At 45.4% G+C, this 12,418-nt stretch overlaps 1 protein-coding gene across 1 annotated transcript in view; it reads left to right on the top strand.

The window, feature by feature from the left end:
* SH2D4B (SH2 domain containing 4B) overlaps positions 1 to 12,418 on the top strand; it is a 1,068,102-nt gene that overhangs the window by 872,175 nt on the left and 183,509 nt on the right. The window lies entirely within an intron of this gene.

Here is a 12,418-nt window from a genome sequence, read left to right as displayed (position 1 = left end):
CTATTGCGCTCTTACCTGCTCCGGCAAAGGTCTTAGAAAAACGTGTATTGCAGCATTTGTCTGGCTTTATTGAGACCAATGATCTTCTCCATGACTCTCAATCTGGATTTCGCTCTGGGTACAGCACAGAATCAGCATTGATTGAAAAGGCTGATTCAATTCTCTGGGCGGTAGATGGTCGATCCAAGGTGGTGTTGGTGTTGCTAGATTTATCTGCAGCATTCAACACCGTCTCCCACTCTATCCTCTTGAATCGTCTCAGGGATATAGGTATCCAGGGAACAGTGCTTAACTGGTTATCATCTTTATCTGATTGCAAACAACAGGTCCGGACCCACCCTTTTACTTCCCCTGTCAAACCCCTTAAGTGGGGCGTGCCTCGGGGCTTAGCCCTGAACCGCTACTTTTTAATATTTACCTGACCCCTTTGACTGAATTTATCTCTAAAAGTGGGATCAAAATAATATCTTTTGCGGATGACACCCAGCTGTTGTTCACCTTTCGGAATGTATCCGCCTCCACTTTTGAGCCTCTTAAAGAGTGTCTTAGGAATACTTTGGCTTGGAAGGACCGCAATTTTTTAAAACTTAATGCAGATAAGACTGAGATCTTATTTTTTAACCAACCATCCCCACTCTCTTCAATTTTGTGGTGGCCTGCTGAATTAGGCACTGCACCTCTACCCAAGGACTCGATCAAGAATCTAGGCCTCAGATGGGACTAGCATTTGCCCCTGTCTACGCAGGTCCAAACGGTCTCGACCACCTGTTTTGGTAAAATTAAAACCATAAAAAAATTCATTAATTATTTGCCCAATGCAGCTCGTAAAACTGTGGTCCATGCGCAGATAACCTCCCATCTGGATTATGCTAATGGATTATTTCTGGGTATCTCAGTAGGCCTGCTCCATAGACTCCAGACCATTCATAATGCTGCGGCATGCTTGATCTGCGGGGTCCGTCTTCGTCACCACATCTCTCCCTACTTAAGACATCTTCATTGGTTGCCCATTGCTAAGAGAATAGAATTCAAGGCTTTGACCTTAGCCGTTTGGGTTTACCATGGATTAGGACCTCTCTATCTAAGGAGGATACTCCGCCCCTATCATCAAGCTAGACTCTTACGGTCTAATAATAAACACCTCCTTATCACCCCTCAGTTTCTAAAAACCAGAATGGGAGGCAAATCCTTTGAGGTGGGTGCCACTGAATGCGTGGTCCAGTCATATCTTGAGTTCCTCAAGCCCCTGAAAACATGGTTATTTGCCGTATTGACTAATCTTCCATTCTTTCGGCCCTGATCTGTCTGCTCCAGTGCCGGGACACCCTGTTAGTCGTAGCTGTGCGCTTAATAAAAATCTGTTTATTATTTCTGCAAGGCATGGACTGTCAAGTCTCTGCCCTGCAGGAACTGGGGGTGTATGCAGACAGTGGGGCACATCATGTGCCCCTCTTTATGCAATCCCTGTCGCAGAGGCAACAGGGGGCCCTGTAGGACCCCTTTAGTTTCCTTTCAGCCGCACTTTTCAGGGCGGGCTCGCAGGCATGAAAAATGTGACAGATAGGAAACTCGTAATATGCTTTCTGGTGCCACTGCAGCCCAGCCAAGCATATTGCAGCCTCAAGACCACTGCAACACCGGCAGGGATCTCTGATGAGTGGCTGTTGCCATGGTGCCTGCCAATGTGGTCCAACCACCCAAGTCGTAATGGGGCGGTCGGACCGTACTAGTCATAATAAGGCCCTAAAAATGTATTGCACTGTTAAATACGAAAGCAGAAAAGACAGGAATAAGTGTGCAGTACAGAACTTCTCATTATTTTCTTTTTTCTTACCTAAGTATTTTTTCAGTTTACCTATTCTTCATGTATCATTAATTAAAAATATTCATCTTAAAAATATGTAATTGAGATGACATCAATGTCCCTATATATTGACCATCATAATAGCATGTTCTTCATTGCACTATATGTATGTCAGTACGAATCACCCATTTTGGTATGTGAATGAATTCATGATAGCCTATTTTCTCCCATAGTTCTCTCATTCTTTTAGATACATATTGGCACACTTCTTAACTAGGAAGGTCTTTCACGTAAAATATATGCCCATTGCCATTGAAATAAAATATGGATGAAGTCAATTTTTTCACAACCTCCTCTGAAGGAATCACTTGTCTACCTGGACCAACGCCTTCTCAAAATCTAATCAATCAGAAATGCAAATATTGACTTTCTCTTGGCCTTTTTCGACCAGTTGGATTACATCACTAAAGTTGCCATAGGGATGACCCTTGATAAACACCGGCTGGCCAGTATGTATCAATTCCAGGATGAGACATTCCTGCTAAGAGGCACATTTGTGAATAAAATGCCATCTACATTTAGTAGGGCAACTAGTCAATATAACACTGAGGTATCCGTGCCTGATGCAGGCATATAGGAGATATAATAAACAAAAGATATGCCAGAACTGAGATATTGATTTGACCTGAAGGTTTTGTACATAAGTTAGAAAAACGGATTCCAACTCACGCTGTTGCTAGTTAATAGCAATTTATTCAATTATTTTCAAAAGAGAATTTTTAGACAATTTAGTACATTTTAAACAACACTACACCATATATATACAGTACTCATTCACCTAGTCATCCATATCACAAACATACAAAATCAGGCATACATATATACATAGAATTTCAAAATGATCACGGTGGAGAAATAACAACACACAAATTTGGAAAAGGGAAAAAGACAAAGACAGCAAAGGCTGCTCATACAATATTCATCTGTGATATACCATAAATCTGTACATATATACAAAAATTAGAGATTAATCATAAACCACTTAGGAAATGTCACACATTGTATATACACATGTTCAGGGTATCGGATTTCACAGTTATTTGAATTATCAGTTTAAGGGGAGCAGCACTCTGCAAGGGGCCTACGCGTTTCGAGTCCTATACAATGAAAGGACTCTCATCAGGGCCGGGGAGATTATCTAGAAAAAGAAAAAATGGAATATCTTCAATGTCAAGACCACTAATGGAAGATAGTAAGCAAAGAAACCCGTTCTCTCACTCAGCTTACCCTACTGGTCTGCGAGGCCACTTCACAGGTGTAGAGGACTGGGATGCAGGCGGTCGCGCTCGCTGGGGAGTGGCGATATTACACTGGGGGTGGAGGGCGACAGTTAAGTCTAACTGCAGAACAAGGGTCTTAAAGTATGCTCATAGATAGGCAGGTTCTTACCTTATTTTATTTATAACAACGGACCGGGAAGGTGTTCTCATGGGTGGAGAACCCAAAGTTGAGCCCAACGGGGTGTGATTACCTGGGGGAAAGTGAGGGCGAACGGTGAGGAATTTTGACATTCCTAGGCGGTTTAGGAGAGCCTGTCTAGGTAGAAGAGAAGCGCCTACCTCTATCGGTGGAGATTGGTGCTTACTCAGCACAGCGTCCCACTTGAGTTAGGGCGGGTGCTGGTACGTATTTTAAGGACTCCTGAAAGAGAGTTAAGAAGGAGTAAGTCAAGGTGCACGGGCACGATGATATAACAGGCAGGAAGAAATCCTCAAAACAAGGGAGAAGGTGAGCAAACCTGAGGGGATTGGTATCCTCGTGTCTATTGGCGTCTCCGGAGCGCTGATCCTTCGCGCATGCGCAGTGGATAGCGTTTCCGGAGGAGAGGCCGTTTTTATAGCGCGGTCCGGGAGGGGTGCTGCTCATTAGCGCATGAGCACTACGCTGGCAAGAAGACCGGGGACGCTACTCTCTAGCGCATGTGCGCTACGGATGGGAAAATGATTGGAAGGGTGCAACCCAGTGTTTGAGACAGAGTACTGGAGCAGGGCAACGAAGTTAAAAACGGTCATGTGGGGCAGGCAGGCAGGGGGCCTGGGGGGACAGTGAATTGCCAACTCTCTAGCGCATGTGCGCTACCGATGAGAAAATAAATGATTGGAAGGGAGCAACCCGGTGATTGAGACAGGGTACTAGAGCAGGGTAAAAACGGTCATGTAGGGCAGGCAGGCAAGGGGCCTGGGGGGACAATGAATTGCCAAGGATATCAGAGTTTGTATATTTCTGATAGTTCATTGAGGCCAGTCACGGCCGTGTTGAACTTCACAATTAAGAGTGCTTCCCTTTTGGAGAGTCTGGCATCCCAGTCACCTCCTCTGGGGTCGCGCTCAACTTTGGAAATTATAGTCCATTGCAGGTCCTTGATTTGGTGACCCTGTCTGTTCCAGTGATTAACCAATGGAGCTGTTTCGACCCGATTTTTTAATCTGGATTTGTGTTGCGAAATCCTTTGTCTTGCCTCTTGGTTGGTTTTGCCGATATACAGCAGTCCACAGGGGCACAGGATCCCATAGACTACGTATTTCGATTTACAGTTGCTGTGGGTTTCGTGTTTCCATGAGACGCCTCTGTGCTGGAACAGAGCCCCTTCTATCGTGGACTCGCAACATACACAGGTGCCACATTTGTGGTGCCCTGTGATCGGATTGAGTCCCATCATTTGTCTGATAGTGGGGGGTGTTTGTTTTGGGGTTGCAGCTCTAACCACAAAATTGGCAATGCTTTTATCTTTTTTAAAAGCGAAGAGAGGGGGTTCCTTTAGGCATTCCTCTAGATTTTTTACAAGGTGCCAGTTCTGATTTATCACCTTCTTTAACTGGTTGGCGTTGGGGCAGAACGTGGTAACACACACTTGGCGTTTAAGCTCAGGTTTAATACGTCTCTCCAAGAGGGTCTCCCTCGGAGTCCACCTAGCTCTTTTCATACAGTTTGAAACCAGTTTTCTGGGATAACCACGATCACATAACTTGATCACTAGGTTATTTGCATGGTGTTTGTAGTCCTCAAGCCAGTTGTAAAAGCTCTCAAGTTCTGTCTCAGTTCCCTTCCATACCATAAAAACATCGTCAATGAAGCGTAGCCACGCTCCAATGAGATCCTTAAAGGGGTTGTTGTTATAAATGAAGGTGTCCTCGTAGAGGGCCATAAAAAGGATAGCCAATTCAGGGGCAAAGGGACATCCCATGGCCACACCTTTTATTTGGTAGTAGAAATCATTCCCAAAACAAAAATTTGTTATGGCTTAACGCACGTACAAGGGACATAAAATTCAGCATATCTTCGTCCAGAGAAAAAATAGCCTTCTTGGACGTTGAGGTCTTTCCCAATGAAGGAAAATTATCCACATCGCTCTTCGTGAAGCCAACAGACAGGAACAAAGCCCTCCTTTTTTCGAGCAATCATCCAAGGAGTTTACGGGAGAACCTACCTTTGGGGCAGTTCCTTCGGATCCGAAGGAACTGTGCCCGAAATGAGGACTACAAACACCATGCAAATAACCTAGTGATCAAGTTATGTGATCGTGGTTATCCCAGAAAACTGGTTTCAAACTGTATGAAAAGAGCTAGGTGGACTCCGGGTCGAAACAGCTCCATTGGTTAATCACTGGAACAGACAGGGTCACCAAATCAAGGACCTGCAATGGACTATAATTTCCAAAGTTGAGCGCGACCCCAGAGGAGGTGACTGGGATGCCAGACTCTCCAAAAGGGAAGCACTCTTAATTGTGAAGTTCAACACGGCCGTGACTGGCCTCAATGAACTATCAGAAATATACAAACTCTGATATCCTTGGCAATTCATTGTCCCCCCAGGCCCCTTGCCTGCCTGCCCTACATGACCGTTTTTACCCTGCTCTAGTACCCTGTCTCAATCACCGGGTTGCTCCCTTCCAATCATTTATTTTCTCATCGGTAGCGCACATGCGCTAGAGAGTTGGCAATTCACTGTCCCCCCAGGCCCCCTGCCTGCCTGCCCCACATGACCGTTTTTAACTTCGTTGCCCTGCTCCAGTACTCTGTCTCAAACACTGGGTTGCACCCTTCCAATCATTTTCCCATCCGTAGCGCACATGCGCTAGAGAGTAGCGTCCCCGGTCTTCTTGCCAGCGTAGTGCTCATGCGCTAATGAGCAGCACCCCTCCCGGACCGCGCTATAAAAACGGCCTCTCCTCCGGAAACGCTATCCACTGCGCATGCGCGAAGGATCAGCGCTCCGGAGACGCCAATAGACACGAGGATACCAATCCCCTCAGGTTTGCTCACCTTCTCCCTTGTTTTGAGGATTTCTTCCTGCCTGTTATATCATCGTGCCCGTGCACCTTGACTTACTCCTTCTTAACTCTCTTTCAGGAGTCCTTAAAATACGTACCAGCACCCGCCCTAACTCAAGTGGGACGCTGTGCTGAGTAAGCACCAATCTCCACCGATAGAGGTAGGCGCTTCTCTTCTACCTAGACAGGCTCTCCTAAACCGCCTAGGAATGTCAAAATTCCTCACCGTTCGCCCTCACTTTCCCCCAGGTAATCACACCCCGTTGGGCTCAACTTTGGGTTCTCCACCCATGAGAACACCTTCCCGGTCCGTTGTTATAAATAAAATAAGGTAAGAACCTGCCTATCTATGAGCATACTTTAAGACCCTTGTTCTGCAGTTAGACTTAACTGTCGCCCTCCACCCCCAGTGTAATATCGCCACTCCCCAGCGAGCGCGACCGCCTGCATCCCAGTCCTCTACACCTGTGAAGTGGCCTCGCAGACCAGTAGGGTAAGCTGAGTGAGAGAACGGGTTTCTTTGCTTACTATCTTCCATTAGTGGTCTTGACATTGAAGATATTCCATTTTTTCTTTTTCTAGATAATCTCCCCGGCCCTGATGAGAGTCCTTTCATTGTATAGGACTCGAAACGCGTAGGCCCCTTGCAGAGTGCTGCTCCCCTTAAACTGATAATTCAAATAACTGTGAAATCCGATACCCTGAACATGTGTATATACAATGTGTGACATTTCCTAAGTGGTTTATGATTAATCTCTAATTTTTGTATATATGTACAGATTTATGGTATATCACAGATGAATATTGTATGAGCAGCCTTTGCTGTCTTTGTCTTTTTCCCTTTTCCAAATTTGTGTGTTGTTATTTCTCCACCGTGATCATTTTGAAATTCTATGTATATATGTATGCCTGATTTTGTATGTTTGTGATATGGATGACTAGGTGAATGAGTACTGTATATATATGGTGTAGTGTTGTTTAAAATGTACTAAATTGTCTAAAAATTCTCTTTTGAAAATAATTGAATAAATTGCTATTAACTAGCAACAGCGTGAGTTGGAATCCGTTTTTCTAACTTATGTACAAAACCTTCAGGTCAAATCAATATCTCAGTTCTGGCATATCTTTTGTTTATTATGTTTAAATGCTCAGCCTAGCTGATGTAGAGCAAACTCCCCGTTGTTTTTTGGGCATATAGGAGATGGCATCTTCATCCACAGAGGGTTCTACAATCCTCCTTAGTGAAAGAGTTGAATGTCACATAATTTTGGAACATTGGTCCTTGAAAAGCCTTCTATAAGCCCCCTCTGATGTCAGTTGGGACATAAGCCTTTCTGAGCTTAAGATACTTTTCTGCAGTCAGTACTTTACTTGCTGTATTAGATGCCCTTAGACGCTCCCCCAGCTCCGGTGTCAAGGTGATCAGCTGTAGAGATTTAGAGTATATTGACTTTGCTGCCTCTGAAGGAGGGTCAGCTACATATAGAAAAACACAAAAGTCATAAAAGGCCCCTAAGTTGTCTACAGAAGTATAAAGTAGTACCCCTATTCTGGTACAAAATGTATTTGATATAGTTACCTTCCACCCTCTGCCTCAACTTTTGGCGAAGACGTGGCCCCATCATGTTCTGCTGATCGTAGACAGCTTTCTTTAGTGGAGCAGTGCCAACTGAGCTCTGTTAGTGGTAAAGTTGTTAAGTCTGCTTCTTGATGCCAACAGGATACCCTAACCATCCATAGTGAGGTTGGAATTGTTGTCGTAATTGGCCCGGCCGCATTAGCGATTAGCTGAACCTACACGTTGTCCTCCTTAACTTGGCTATATACGAAAACGCCATTTTGAATGTTGTGGCGGCCATCTTAGACCATGAGCGGCCTCGTGGCCGGCGTGCCCTTTAGTCCGTTGTCCGTTACACTGACCACCCCAATCTGCCCAGTAACAGGCTATTTTTAGTATTGGTCAAGCCGCACATGCGCAGTTCCCACTGACCCGTAAGCTTTCAGGAATGTGCACCAAACTGACCAGCGGAGTTGTGCCCCCTCCAATGAGCTGGCAGTATTCCAAAACATGACCATATATGTCCTTAAATGTGTCTTAACTTGTGCCGCCTATTTTTTATTGCCCCAAAATTGTATATAAACGGGGTCACACCGGTGTTCGGTGTGATACCTCTTGCATTGCCGAAGGGTGCTGTTTGAGTGTACCACCACCCCATGGGGTCTTAATAAACTTGTTCTTTGCCTTTTACAGTTTCCGTGCCAACAGTTCTTGAGTATAAGTGGGTTATCTCCGGAGCGTGTAGGCCTTGGGAACCCCGAATTACTTCAATTGGCGACCACGAAGGGACTCATCGGCGACTCGGATGCCCGAAGGAGAGGTCGTGACGAAGGCTTGGAAACCCGCCATGGGCGCGCGCTGCCACGAGTGACCCGAGTCTTGGCTGCCACGGTGTTTTTTCCTTTCCTTCCGATCTGACCTTCCAGGTGGCGCCGGTCTCCGACTGAGTTTTCGAAGTGTCTGCATCGCTGAGAAAGTGCCGTTTGGCTGATTTGGCTTACAAGACCTTGGCAGTTGGAATCTGGACATTTGGGAATTTGGGTAAGATTTGTGATCGGTAAGGTAGTCTTCGGACGCTTACTGAGGTCCTATGATTTATGTTCGGTAAGGTAGTCTTCGGACGCTTACTGAAATTCTGTGATTTGTGATCGGTAAGGTAGTCCTCGGACGCTTGCCGAAGTCCTATGATCTACGTCTTTGATTCGAGTTAGCTAACATTGTGAATTTGTGATCTTTGAACTTATATGTGTAGTGCACTTCACATAGGCAGGCATGTAGAGATGTTTCTCTAACTTTGTTTTTTTTTCCCTTGAGCGGCACAATTGTGTGAAGAACTGTAAGTGCCATTTTGTTCGGTGTCACGCTTTCGTGATACTTTTCGAACATGCCTGTTTTTAGCACACTCCGAGGAATGTGTTGTCTTGGAGAAGGTACCTCAATTAGGTTAGCAGAAGCACAGCCGGCTCCCCCAGAGGGAACACCAAATAGGGAAATGTACATAAAATTTGGCCTTCCCCCTATTATGTACAGTAAATTATGGCATAAGTATACCAAGGCCGATCCTGAATTGCAATGGCCTCTACACGGGTCGTTTGATTTAAGTAAAATCCAATTTGTAGAGCAATGTCTGTTTCAACGTAGGTCTAGACAAAATATGTTTGATTGTGTGCGAATGTGGGAGAAAGCGGCGCGTGAACGAATGAAGCGTGAGGTTGCCTTGGCGGACAAAGAGCAGCGCAAGGCTGCTCGGGATAAGGCTTTACAGCTTGAGGAAAAGGAGGCTCAGGAGAAGAAAGAAAGGGAGGAACGGGAACATAAATTGCAAACGACTGGTCAATTTCCTATTCGCCGACCACTTTATCCTGTCCTTAATAATGAAATTGATGATTTTTCTTTGTTAGATCGGTCACCGCCTCCGTACGTTTCGCCGACGGCTCCGGCTGCGGATTCCGAGGATGATGGACAGGATCAGTTGGGCCAGAAGGGGGTATCGGCTCTCAGGTTTACTGCGGAGAGGTCCGCTCATTTACGCAGTTGGGCTCGTAAAGTGAATAAGCATTGTGTTACTCAGGAGCAGTTGTTAACAGAAAAGAAAGGGTGGTCGGATCTTGAATTAATGTATTTTCTGTCCAGTCTGGCGGATGAAGTTGTAAACGCATATCGTGAACTTTCTGATACGTTAGAGCCTAAAGTGTTGTCAGTGTATCGTGAGAATTTAGCTAAAGGTGATTTTGATCTTTCAGATGTTGACGACCTGTTCAAGCAATTGATCAAGCTGCGGGATGAGACAACCCAATTGCGGGAGGAACGGAAACGGAGGCAAAAGGAGTCCTAATTGGAGAATAACGGGCGGGCTAAAGAGTGTTCTCTCCGTGGTTCAGATAAGAGTTCTGCGTTGCATGTTATGCCTATGCGTGAAGCCGCGCCTTTGTATGTTCCACCAAAAGGGGAAGGTACGGATGATGATAAATTGTCGAAGGATGCGAAAGGGTATTTTGTGTATAATTGGGTATATACGCCATGGAATAGAGCAGATGTCATGGCATTGAAAAATTCTTTACCTGATCTTCGGAAGAATCCGGCGGCATTTTATGAGGGGGTGGAGGGGGCTATCTCGTCTTGTGTGATGACTCTCGTGGATATAGATTTGTTTTTTGGGCTAATTTTACCACCTGATATGTGGAGTCAAATTCGTAAAAATAATGACGAAACGATATTGGGGGGGACATGGAAAGAAATAAATGCTGCAGATCTGGATAGAGAACCAGCATGTAAGCCTTGTCAGTTAATTCTAGACCTTCCGGCAGCTATCTTGAATAAATTAAAAACGCTTGTTCCCTCCAAAAAGATTGATTGGACTATGTTAACGTCGTGCAAGCAGAAACCCGATGAAACGGTCTCAGATTTCTTTACACGCTTCGAGGAGGCGTTTCATGATTACAGTGGTCAATCTTTAACTGACGATACGGGTCGGCATTTGTTTGTAGATAAGTATGTAGCTAATCTCCTACCAGAGATTGCAAAGCGATTGAAGTCGAGTGAAAGTTCCTGGGCCACGGCGACCCCTGCGTCCTTGTTAACTATGGCTCAGTATTATGAGCGGCAGGAAGTGGAGGCTAAAGAAAGTGTAGAGAAAAAGGCGAAGGAATTGAAAACGAAGGTGATGTTGGCGCAGGTTCGGGGAACACAGGGTAGAGGGAATGATAGAGGTAGACGAGGTGGAGGAAACGCATCGTATGGTCGTACGGATATAGCGGAGGATCAGTGTGCATATTGTAAGGAGTTTGGGCATTGGGCTGAAGATTGTCCGGTACTTCGCGAACAGCGTAGTCAGCGTGGTCGAGGAAGTGGAAGGTCAAGAGGAGGTTATACTGGAGCGAGAGGTGGTGGAGGTGATCGTAGGCAGATTGAGGAGAGGGGCCGTGGCCAGGACGAACGAAATACGTTTGATAGACGGAATCAATATCAAATTTCTGAGGGAGAGAATGTGGAGCACTAGGATTATGTGCATGCATAGGATTGCATAGGATGGGGTAAGGAATCAGTTGAAGTGCCGGTAGATCAGCAAGGTCCATATGTAACAGCGGGCATTTTGGGTTCTACTGATCAATTTCTAGTCGACACAGGAGCTACTCGTAGCGCTTTGTCGAAAAACTTGGTTCCGAGGGCTCCCCTGTCTGGCGAAATGATTACGTGTGTAGGGTTTGATGGCACACCCTCCCCCAGCCCATTGTCCAAGCCCCTTGCACTATGAATAGACAAATACTTTAGTTTTGGCCAATTTTTGTTATCACCCCATACCCCAGACAATATCCTGGGCATTGATTTGCTTAAATATTTTTGAGCGACAATACGTTGCGCTCCAGAGGGAGTGCGGGTTATTTTGAACGATAACTACCCTGACCCTGACAGATTTTATGCTATTTTAGACATTCCTGCTTTGGCCTCTCTGCCGCACACGTTGTGGGCGACCTCAGATACGGATGTGGGAGAGATGCGTATTCCACCAATACACATTACTGTTAAGGAGGGGGCCATTTTACCGCGAGTGCCACAGTATAAGATCTCGAGAGAAGGTGAAATTGCATTGACACATATTGTTCAGGATTTGATTTCTGCAGGGGTTGTGGAGGAGGTCCCTTATAATGTTTGTAACAGCCCTATTCTACCGATTCTTAAGAGAGACACGGATGGCAAGATCTATCGATTTATTATTGATTTGCGTGAAATCAACAAAATTGTCATCCCCCAATACCCGGTGGTGTCTGATATTACGACTTTGCTTACTTTGGTTCCACCGACAGCCACCACCTTTAGCGTTATTGACTTAAAGAATGCGTTCTTTTCCATCCCTGTTCATCCTGATAGCAGATACCTGTTCGGCTTTACACTCAATAATAAATCGTATAGATTTTGTCGTGTTCCCCAAGGTTATACTGAGAGTCCTAGCATCTACAGCCAGGCTTTGAAAAGGCAGTTAGATTCCTTTACATTGCAGTCTGGCGTCGCGCTCATCCAGTACGTGGATGACCTTTTGCTTGCCGCTGACTCCTATGCACAATGTGAACAGAGCACACTTGCGTTGCTTTCCTTTTTGGCACAAAACAATCACAAGGTTTCCAAGAAAAAGCTTCAATACTGTAGACCTCAGGTGACCTACCTTGGTCATCTGTTGTCTAAGGAGGGGCGTGCATTAACATCTGATTGAATTCAAGCGATTTTAGAT

This window comes from Lissotriton vulgaris, chromosome 5, assembly GCF_964263255.1.
Source record: "Lissotriton vulgaris chromosome 5, aLisVul1.2, whole genome shotgun sequence".
Taxonomy (NCBI): domain Eukaryota; kingdom Metazoa; phylum Chordata; class Amphibia; order Caudata; family Salamandridae; genus Lissotriton; species Lissotriton vulgaris.
The sequence above is the reverse complement of the archived record's forward strand: the minus strand, read 5'-3'. Positions and strand labels throughout refer to the sequence as shown.